Here is a 12,054-nt window from a genome sequence, read left to right as displayed (position 1 = left end):
TATAGAACCCAAGACTATCAGCCCAGGGATGGTCCCACCCACAAGGGGCCTTTCCCCCTTGATCACTAATTGAGAAAATGCCTTACAGTTGGATGTCATGGAGGCATTTCCTCAACTGAAGCTCCTTTCTCTGTGATAACTCCAGCTGTGTCAAGTTGACACAAAAATAGCCAGTACACATGGAAAGGGTTGTAATTTCATCAGGAGGCATAAAATACTGATTTTTTTTTTAACCTGACCAAATAAAAAGATTGACTGGGTTTGTTTGTCTGTTTGTTTTTGTTGGCTTTCCCATTGCTGCCGATGGGATCCAGGGTAGTCCTGCAAGGGTACATCCTCAACCACTGAGCTATAATACCCTCAGCCGGATTGAATGTTTTTCCGAGAGAGAAAGAAAAAATCGAACTGTTAGGAAAGCCGCAAATTATTCTCGTCGATGCATTGTGGACCAGATAGAAACTGATAATGAAATAATTGTACTGGGTAATTCTGGCATTTCTGCTGAGATTTGTAGAGTGGCAATCCTGAGACTAGGAACTGGGGGTGCTGGCCCTCCAGGAAGTCCAGTCACCATCACTTGGGAGAGTCTCAGGCTGACTTCCTCTCCCTGTCCCTGGGAAGGTCCTCTTTCCCTGTCTGGATAACTGCTATTGGCTTGTGGAGATCTAAATCCCTGTGGCCTCTTCTTTGCAGCCATCTGGGAATACACTCTCTCCAGCCCTACTGTGCAGCCGCCTGGGAACACACTCTCTCCAGCCCTACTGTGTCGCTGTGAGCTTCTGTCTTTGCTCCTCTTGTGTACAGTTTTGTGCATTGTGTGTCTCTTGTAACGTTTTCCCTGTACTGAGCTAGACCTTCCCTTTTAGGGTGGCTCTTTTCCTCTACCTCGGTCATAGGAGCTTCTTTTCCTAGTGCCAACCTCTCCTCCTTCTGATGAAGCCAGTGTCTCAAGCTTTGGGCTTCTCCCCTCTTCCTAGTGTCCCCTGGGGCATTGTGACTTAGTGTCACTCCCAAATGAAGCCCTTTGCTATAATCCACCTTTACTGTGATCTCCTGGTCCCATGACATCAGGAGGCGATGCAACATTATAGAAACACCCAAGATGCAGCCTGAGATTACTAGACCATAATCCCAGTAGGGGAGGGGTAGAGGTGAAACAGGCTGTAGCTAGTTTAATCAATCTCTAATTGAACTCCTCTCTCTCTCTCTCTCTCTCTCTCTCTCTCTCTCTCTCTCTCTCTGTGTGTGTGTTTAAAGGTAAGACACTCATTATATTTCTCTTGACATCTAAAAGACTCGATATAACTTCTAGTATGTCATATATTCTTACTAAATACAAAATTACTAAACTATATGTAAATTACAGATCTACTACCTGTCATTATTTTGATCCTTTAGCCGACAGCTGAGGTAACTTTATTCTTCAGCTGAGGCAAAGTAGGCTTCTTGACAAGGAAGCCACACAATATAGTCATGTAACAATGGGGGTGTGTTCTGAGAAATGAGGGGTTAGGTCACCTTATCATTGTGCGGACACTGTGGGTCCTGTCTATGCAAATGAAGATGTCCTTGAAATCATCAAATGATATAATCTTATGAAAACTATGTGCAGTCTACTGTCAGTAAAAGTCCCTGTTGGATGGCACAATAGCTTGGTCTGTTCAGAATAAAGAACAGTACAGTGGCATCTAATGGCTCCATGAAAACTTCTCTAGAGACCCACTATGATTAAGTCATACACTAGGCTCCTCCTCCTCCCCCCCTCCTCTTCTTCTCAACTCCTCCTCTTCCTCATTGTCTCTCTCTCTCTCTCTCTCTCTCTCTCTCTCTCATAGTCTCTCTCTCTCTCCTGTGTATACTCCTAATAATAGACTTGCCTCCAGATCTCTTGCCTGTTGAACTACAGGACGGACTCTCCCATTCTGAGCACTTACACCCTTAATGTCACCCACAATGTCTACAGCACATTAGATACCTAGTATGTTATTGAGAGTGAATACTGACTGCCAATGTTCTTATCTGCTACATCTCTTGCCCCAGTTCTCCCTTACAGGCTGGGCCACCCACTCATCCACTGGTCACTCTCTTCCATGTAGCAATGGCACCTGCTAGCATTTTGTCTAGGCTCCACCCCACAGTTACCTGGCAACAGCTAGGTATGCCTGACTCTCTGTAAAAGGGGGCTGCTCGGCCCCTCCTCTCTCTCTTGCCTTCTTGCTCTCTCTCTCTGTCCTCTCGCCCTTTCTCCCCCTCTCTCCCCATTCCCCTCCCCACTCTCTCTCCATGTATTCATGGCTGACCTCTACTCCTCTACTCTCTTTCTGCCTTTCTCTGTCTCTACTACTCTCTCAACTCCCCTCCCCATGCCCTGAATAAACTCTATTCCATACTATACCATCATGTGGCAGGTCCATCAGGGAGAAAGGATGCCTCATCATGGGCCCTCGGAGGCACCCCCTTCCCCCACACCTGACTACACATCCACCAAACATATTTCTTCTCTCTTTATTTTTATAAAACACAACAGCACCCACTGGTAAACCTCTTCCATGTAGCAATGGCACCTAGCATCTTGCCCACACATGTCTGGATTCTGTACAGTACATCTGGTGCATCTGGCTGTGGTTTCCCTGCCCAGTGAGTGCTTCCAGTATGGGTTTTGCCTTTAAGCCTGGGGCTTCGTGCCAACTGCTAGCTATCTCCATTCCCCAATAGCCCACACTGCCTCACGAACATTTCTTGGTTTAGATACTGTTTTTATGATGCTTGCAGCTCTTGGCATCTTCTTGGCCCACAAATATTGTCTGAACTGGAATACGCTTTATGAACACCCCATAGTAGGTCCAGAAGGAGCACAGCAAGTAAGGTCTGGGCTTCAGTCCTCCCGGAGCCTGTTTTCATCTGTTCATGTGTTTGGCCTATTTAAATAGGAACCCATGCTTTTAAAGTGTGAATTCGAACTGAGGATTAAGATTAAATCAATAAGAAATTCAAGCCAGCGCTGCTTCTTAATTATCATTCTGGGTTGAAGCAAGTTTTTAAATGTGAGGCAAAGTCAATTTAGGATTTCACTCACACTGCAGAGAATCAGAATTCTGGGAGACTCAGCTTCTTGCCCTCCCACTCTCCCTCCAAGCTGTTCCAAGCTAACGTGAGCAGGAGTGTGTTGTGATGCCTATTTTGATACAATGTTTAGATCTCTTCTAATTTCATTAAAACTCCCCCCTCCTCCACCCCTTAAGTATAGCTGCTAGCCCTGGGGTTCTGGCCACATTCCAGTTTGAGCAATTAATTGCATTTCAATGCTTAGCCCTTCCTGCAATTTCAGACAGAGAAGGTGAGCTCTTTGTTTTCCCCTGCCAGTAACTGCAGGCTGATGAAGCAGCTGTTGCTGCCTCCCCAAAGGAGACCAGGAGCGAGTTGGGAGAAAGCTCTCCTTTCTTTGAGGGAGCAGCTAGCCATGTGATCTGGGACAAAAGGCATCACTGTGGATGTGGAGCTTGTGGAGATGTCTTTAAACTGCAACAGATTCCAAGCCATCCATCACTTCCCTTTTGAACTCTGGCCTGAACCCGGAACAAAATGGAAAGGGGTTGAGCTTTCCCCGAAGAGCTGTTCCTGAAAACATAAGGGGCTTCCTTTGAAGCCCTGTGGAGGAGATGCTTTTTATTTTGTTTTTCTTTTTTTGAAATCCCCTCTGTTTGTCTCACCTCCTCCAAGATCTCACACCACAGCCAGACCTCATGCCGGCTGCCTTCACAGTTCACAAGGACAAAGACCAAGAGATGCAGATTACTGTAATGGGTTAATCTGAAAGGGTGAAGTGAGCTCTTCTTTCCAATTTCAAACAGCAAAAGCCACTAATGTTTCTCTGGAAAGTGAGAAGGTGAGGATGAAGGACCCACATTCACCAGCAGAGAACTCCCGGTGACGTGATCCGACAAGACAGAAATTCTACCACTATGGATACATCCTTCCAGTGGGTCTGAGGCCCATGGAGCATCTACATTTCTAGATGCACGCTGTGTTTGCTTTGGCCCAGACGAGGTGCCTGACAGAATGGTAATTGGATGCTGATGAAAAACATCAGTCATCGTTTCATTGTGAGTTGAGTTACATTTATTTAATGTGAAGCTTTAAGTTGTGAAATGAACCATCCAGGTTGTGTTTCTCAAAGTCCACCTACGCTGCAGGGCCGAGTCATTCCCATATCGATGGAGCTTATTGAAAATCGCAAGATTACTCTCCCAAGTTTTGAGGCATTTGTCACGTAAGACAAAAAATAAACAGCCCCTTTCAAGTAGCAGTCTTTAAGCTGAAAGCCCTGGGCTTTTGGTGCGGCAGCCCCGTGGCTAACGTTTACAAGGTCAAAGATCCAGTTATGTTTACATTTTCCAAGGCAGATCATCCATAGGGTGCAGAGATCAATGACTTCTGTATTCATTTCTCAAAGGCAAGTATCGGCCTTGCAAACGTCTCTACAGGCAGACAGCTGGCTGTTCCTGTCCCCCAGGTAAGAGAACAACAGCATCTCCTTAAAGGCTAGGTCTTCCCTCTGGGGCCAAGGCAGGTTGCAGGGGCTAGAGCTGATTCAGTGGATGAGGCAATTGCTTCCTGTACAAACAGCTTGTGCTGAGGAAGCAGAGATCCCCGAGGCTTGCGGGCTAGCCAGCCCAGCCATGAGGTAAGTTCTGGTCTCAAAGAGAGATCCTTGTCTCAGAAAATAAGGCAGAGAGCGATTGAGGAAGGCGCTCAATGTCATCTCGTAGCCTCCGCACCCTGGAACACAAACACACACATACGCACAGGCACACACACATGCACAGGCACACGCACAGGCACCGAATCATGCATGTGCACAAACATTACACACAAAAATCACTGAAAATTCAAGCTTTAAAAAAAAATTATGTTTTTAAAAATATTTTAACATCTGTATGTGCATGGGCACTGTTTTAGGATTACCACTTCTGTGAAATACCATGAACAAAAGCAACTTGGAGAGGAAAGGGTTTATTTGACTTACACTTCCACATCCCGGTTCATCAGTGGGTGGAGTCAGGAAAGGAACCTGGAGGCAGGAGCTGATACAGAGGCCATAGAGGCGTGCTGCTTACTCGCTTGCTCCCCATGGCTTGCTCGGCCTGCTTTCTTATAGATCCCAGGACCAGAAGCCCAGGATGGCACCACCAACACCAGTGTGGGCCCTCCCCTATCAGTCACTAAGAAAATGCCCTCAGCTAGGCCCCATGGAGGCATTTCCTCAATTGAGGCCCCTTCCTTTCTGATGACTCCAGCTTGTGCAGAGTTGTCCTAACAGTAATCGGCAGGAGCACTTGACCTGCATATATGTATGAGCATCGAATTGTGCCTCTTACCTATAGAAGCCAGAAGATGGTGTCAGGTATCCTGGAACTGTAGTTCCAGATGGTTGTGAGTTGCCACGTGGGTGGGTGCTGGGAATCAAACCCGGGTCTGCTGGAAAAGTTGCTTAAACTTGGAGGCATCTCTTCTGCCCTCTGAAAATGTAAACTTTTTGATGTGGAAGGTCAAAGACTTCAGGGTACATGTGTGTGACACAGTCTCCCATGTCAGTCAGACATAGAGCAAGAACACTTTAGACACTATTCAACAAGGAACCCGAGGTAGGAATTTAATTTTTTTAAAATGCCCAACTCATAGGCAGACAGTCGGGGCATCCCTAAACTCTGCCTTCTCCAAAGAGGTGCGTGTTTAGTGGAACATCACTGGTAAGAAGCTCTCATCCCATAATATGTTATGTTATTATTCCATGACGGATGCTGACTAGGTTTTGACTGTTTCTGCACCAAGCCTAGATCTTAACACTTTGAAAAAGCAAAACGTTAAAAGCATAGGTGACATTGGAAGAACATGGTTCCTGTCCATGTGTCCCCTGCAGGACTTCATAAAACAAGATGATTCATAATAAATATGATATTTGTCACTTTTCAACCAGTTCCTTCAGCATCGTGCGCTCGCAGCTAGGGATCTGTTTAGAGAAAACAGCTCACAAACGATTCATCTTTTATTTAGGCCTTGTGTGCCCGGAAACATTTTTGCACAGCTAAACTGAGACTTTATTTACATACTTATATAATTTTCTTTCATCTGGGGTTTCAGAGAGTTTTGTAATGTTGCTTGTTGAGTTGATTAAGGCTCACAGCTTCACTATACACCATGTTACAATATTACAGATGAACCAGCAGAAGAGGCAGAATTTCGATTTTTTTTCTTATATACACTTTTTCCTGGTGCTTGAAATTGTTTAATAAAGAGAGTTGCCTTTTAAATTGGTTTGTTTTTTAATGGAGATTTTATTTTGCAACCATTTTAGATTGTTAAGAGTGTTGTAAGGCGTTCCCCACACCTTTCTCCTAGTTTCCCTTAGCGGTAAGCATTGGCGAGCCTGGATGCACTTGCCCATACTGAGAAGTCGGCACGGGTAGCCTACTCTTAACTGATCTATAGACTGTTTGCTCTCCATCCTTTCCCAGGATATCCTGTCTGTGTCCCAGGATCATCTTAGAATTTCCCACTGTAGTTACTCCTCCTGTCTTCTCTGTGTCCTTGGGCTCGGGGATAGCTAAGTAGCTGGAGCCCTAGCTGTGCATAGATAAAGAATTAAGTTCAGATCCTCAATACCCACCTAAGAAGCTGGGCTTGGTGGTCAAGTCTGTAATCCTACAGCTGGATCTCTGGAATTCACTGACCAGTAATCCTAGCTCAGTCAGCAAGAGAGACCCTGCCTCAAAGAGATATTGCAGAAGACATCCAACATCTACCTCTGGCCTCAACTCATGTGTGCATGCACGTGTATCAAAATACCCACAAGATCATATATACACTACCGCAGGAGTGGGGAAGAGAAGATGAGAGAAGAGGAGAAGGGAATGGAGGGTTGGGGAGAACGGAGAGAGAGACTATAATACCCCTTGTTGGTATTGGCCTCATGCCTTTCTCATGGTCGGGCTAAGATATGGAATTTGGGGGTAAGCTCCAGAGACAGGACAAGTGTCTGTCACCATTGCCGTCACTGTAGGAGAGACCTGAGCATAGCTGAAAGCATCACTGGTTGGATGCTGGCTGTCTTTATCCAGATTTCCTGTTACAAAGTCACTGTGATTCTCCTTGTCCCACCATGTCACTGAAGAGTTCCTCAATCCTAAATCCAGCTGATACCAGGCTGGGAGGAAGCTCAGTCTGCGGTAGGAAGTATCGGCTTATATTAAATTATTAGGAAATCTCTCATAAAGGGATTTGTTCCTCCGTTTATTTATTTACTCCGCCATCGTTTCTGTCAGCAGAGACCCATTCTTATTCATTTTATACTTTGGGTGTTAGCCTAATAACACTTTATTTATTGTATTGCTCAAATTGTTCTGGATTTGAGAATTGGGTAGCTTTTTCAAATTGACTCCAGCATGAAATCTTATTTTTAAGCCCTTTACACATTCAAAAATATATACACTTCAGTGTACTGTTATATAACGATGTGGTTTGCCAATATTTCGAAGGCTTTGACAAAGTCAAAAGGACTATGCCAAGAAAATATCAACCCCGATTTATTGAGGCACTATTTTTTAGGCATTTATAGATATCAGCCCATTTTGAATCTTTGAAGCTACACTAGATGGTGCCATTAAATCCCTTTAAGAGATGACATAACTAAACTTCAGGGAATCCAGCATAAGATCTATGAACAAGTGCATCCTCTGTAGATGATACCCAGTATCCTTTGTAGATAATACCCAGCATCTTCTGTAGATGGCAACTCACATCCTTTGTAGGTGATAGCCAGAATCTCTAGTTGGAGCAGGATCTTACCAAACAATATAGTAAGAGAAATGCAAAAGTTAGTTCACCTCGCATCAAGGATACTGGCGTCTTCTCGTTGACAGGAACTCCACATAGTTATTTTTTGTACAGTTCAGTACATTTCTGATAAATTTTGGTAAGGATTTTTGTCCTATGGTTCTATGCTTCACGCATGCATGCTTGCACACATGTGCACACACAAAAGTGCCACACACATTCACACACACACACACACACACACACACTTTTTTTTTTAAGTTTTGAAGAGTGCACTGTGATTTCCCAACATCCCTTTCTTTCTTCAGAATGATCTTTCATTGTGCAAGGCACGGAATAGTCATGTTTAACTCCTAGGGTTGTTTTTCTTAGATGAATTAAGTTAATTAAACTTCTATTGTCTGTTTAACAATTACATACATACACATACATACATACACACACACACACGTTACAACTGAAGCTATTTTTTTTTAAACAAATAACAGTTTTAACTGAGTTATAAACGGAAGGTTAAACTGAATACAAGAGTTGATAGGAGCTCTGGGTATAGTTTGGTGGTAGAACACGTGCTTAGCATGTACAAGGTCAAAGGTCAAATTTCTATTACCCAAAGAGATACAGAAACAATCAATAGGCCAAATATCATACACAGGAGAGGACTGCTAAATCAATGTGTGCTTTGTTCAGGAATATGTAAATAAAAGCATGACATGTATTAAAGCAGGAGAGATTTCCACTGGCTATAAGTAAAGAATCTGTTATAGGAGAGAAAGGTTGAAACAAGCCAGTAAGAAACATAAATAAACATAATGGTGATCGGTTGCCATCCAAAACATTTTAGAATTGACAAAGTCTAGTAAAATAAATAAATATGACCGTTGATTGTATGTAAAAACAAACAAAACAAACAAACAAACAAAAACACCTTTCTTAGAACTCTGGAGCAGGATGTTTCTAAGAGAACGAGACTTTTGGAGAATTACAGAAGCAAGAAAACGGACGCATGCCATTCAGGCCTGCATCCCAGCCTTGGTGTGACTGTTGCACTCCGAACTCACATTCAGTAACTGTGTAGGGGAGAGTACACACACATCAATGCCAAGACATGTTAGGACACATTACGTGATGTCATTACTGGCCACTGTTGACGGTCTGAGGACTTGTCCCAGAAGTGTGCTGGCATTTCTGTATGACAGAGAAGGGATGCCCATGACCCAACTTTCCATTTTCCTGCTGTGAGGAAAATGTTAAACTTGAGGCTGTAGTCTGTAATTATCAACAGAGAGTGGAGTGGTTACAGCTGATACTCACTACATAGGAATATATGTGAAGGACAATCAGCCCTCTACAAAATGCCTATAGATCAATGTGGGATTCTTGTCTTTCATGTCAACACCCAGAATACTGAGAATTGGAAAAACTGACTTTGGAAATCCCTTTGAACTCCCTGACTTTAAAATTTAAACTCTTTTTTTTTCTTTTTCTTTTTTTTTTCATTTTTATTCTGTTTTCAAAATGTACACAAAGTGATTGAAGTTTGAAAGAAAAATCAGCAGAATATTTTCTGGCTTACAGAATATATAAAGCAGATAGACTTACAGTAATAAAACGGACTGTGTACAAAACAATGGTTTTAAGAGTATGTATCCATACCTTTAATCCCAGTCCTCCAGAGGCAGAGGCATGCAGAGTTCTGAGTTTGAGGCTAGCTCAGTCTGTACAGCAAGTCCCAGAGGAACAGAGCTCCATAGTGAGACCTTATGCAATGAAATAAAAGCAAGGAGAGAATTACATATACTGTGAAGTATATGTAATATAGTGGTTTGCAACCTTGGTAAAGCTGTGACTCTTTTTACAGTCTCTTGTGTTGTGGTGACTCTCAGTCATAAAATTATTTTTTGTTGCTTCATAACTGTAATTTTGCTACTGTTTTGAATCGTAATGTAAATATCTTATATACAAAGTAGGGTAGCTGATGTGGGACCCCTGTGAAAGAGTTGTTCCACCCACAAAGGAGTTGTGATCCGCAGGATGAGAACCCTAAGAGCCCTAGACAATGCTCTTCCAGAAAGGAGAACTCTGCAGAATTCCGACATTTCCCTGCAAATGGAATTGAGTGCTCTGCGTCATATTTGGGTATTACGCTGAACTGATCAATAGCTTGGCTGTTTACCGATTTCTGGGCTCGAACATTTGTTCAGGAGCGAAAGAGCGTAGCTCTGCCGTAATCTCCTGGAACTTGTCCAGGGCAGGGCTAGACGGCCTCCTCTCAGGCCTGCTTGTTCTTGTTGCTTTGTTTCCTATTTACGTTCTCCAAGCCAAGAGCTTATTCAATTAAGTTGTGTTACACCATGGAATCATTGGCAGTTAGGTCTTGGATGCTGTGTAGTTTGCTTTAACAACCAGTATCTGGGGCCAGGCCATTATGCCAGGCCAGCACAGGCACGCTTCTCATTAGCCAGTGCCTTTTAAAGGGAAATGCTCTGTGTGCTGAGCTAACCCAACTTCCCTTACCAAAACCAGCCTGAAAGAGGCCTCCAGGGGACTCCTGCTTCAGATTTGATTAAAGTTCATCAACTACATATTATGCAGATACATAAAAATAGATTAAGAACCATAAAAGGATGAGTCATGTTTATTACCTTGAAGAGCAATTGCATTTAAAAAACAACAACAACAACAACAACATCAGGAACATTGCTAAATCTTCCTAAAGTTGAAGAGAAACACTTCACTTGCAGTTGGGGGGTGGGGTGGGGGGATATTGCTGCATCTATTTATGCAAGTCTTTGTTAAATTTATATTTTAATGTCTTGTCAAAATCCAATGTAGAAATGTGGCCATAGCAGCCAAGAGCGAAGTGATACACTGTCTTAAATAAGGAAAACTGAGGCGTTATGGAGAACTGAGTTCGTAGAAATGTGGCCATAGCAGCCAAGAGCGAAGTGATACACTGTCTTAAATAAGGAAAACTGAGGCGTTATGGAGAACTCAGTTCTCCGTAACATTGTGAGCAGCAGGAGGAACACAAGCTGCAGGCCCCTTTGCAGCTGAGTAGGGACTAAGGTGAGGAGCTGAGCCCTGTCAGTTTTATGAGGTAAAGCCATTCCTCATCACCTCAGGGCTTGGCTGTGTTGGGAGATAGTCTTTACTGAGATAATTAAGTGACAGGGAGATCATGAGGGTGGGCCCTTGGTAGCACAACTGGCAAAAGGGGAAATTTGCATATGCGTACATGCATCTCTCTCTCTGTCTCTCTCTGTGTCTCTGTCTCTTCTTTCTGTCTGCCTGAGACTGACTCTCTCTCTCTCTCTTTCTCTCTCTCTCTCTAGGAAAGGTGGTCCTGCTACAGAAAAAGAGAATGGGGTGGAGGACTGGATCAATGTTGTCTTCTCATCTCTCTAAAGAAGCTAACCCTGCCAAACAGCCTGATCCAATACATTTCTGTTGTTTGACTTCTGCAGTCTCTGATATTCTGTTAGCTTTAGTAAACCTAGTAAGAATGCCTGAGAATTGGCTTCTCTCTGCCAACTATTTGATCCTACCTTTTGAGAGTAGGCTATGCCTACTGGAAAAGAATGGAAGTCTAAATAAAACTTAGGAGAAAACTGTAGCTCTCTGAGCAGCCAGTGCTATAGCTTAGCATAGATGGGATACATTGTTGCACAGTGAAACATTATTTCCTAGTCATTTAAATACTTACCTACACTTAAACCAGCATTAGGAACTATAAAATACAATGCATTATCTTTTTACTGAAAGAACATTTTAACTACAATAATTTTAAGATAGATTCTGCTGTGGCTTACCTGTAACTAAAATAGGCAAAATGAATCCAGCTATTACCCTGTGGGTTCCGCATGTGTTCAGGAGATGGGCTTACAAAATCTGTGATAATAAAATGAAAACACACATAATGTATCAATTATGAAATCTACTTGTTCCTCACTTCAGTGCAGTCATTAGTCATATGATTTCTTTCTGATTTATGTTCTTTTGTAATTAATTTAAAGCACACAAAATTTCAGTATCTTCACATTGTAAATTAAATAAAATGTGATTATTTTCTCAGTATATATCAGTGTATATTTTGAATAGATTAGCACAAGGAGCATTCAATGAACTAGGATGTAAAAAATTATTTTTATGTTTTTCTAAAATATGGAGTATCTTGTACTTATTATGGAGTATTCTCTCTCTCTCTCTCTCTCTCTCTCT

General features: G+C 42.8%; 1 pseudogene; it reads left to right on the top strand.

Annotated features, from left to right (window-relative positions):
* The window catches only part of LOC110302768, a 36,349-nt pseudogene that overhangs the window by 22,266 nt on the left and 2,029 nt on the right, over positions 1-12,054 (top strand).

Source organism: Mus caroli, chromosome 10 (assembly GCF_900094665.2).
Source record: "Mus caroli chromosome 10, CAROLI_EIJ_v1.1, whole genome shotgun sequence".
NCBI classification, from domain to species: domain Eukaryota; kingdom Metazoa; phylum Chordata; class Mammalia; order Rodentia; family Muridae; genus Mus; species Mus caroli.
The sequence above is the reverse complement of the archived record's forward strand: the minus strand, read 5'-3'. Positions and strand labels throughout refer to the sequence as shown.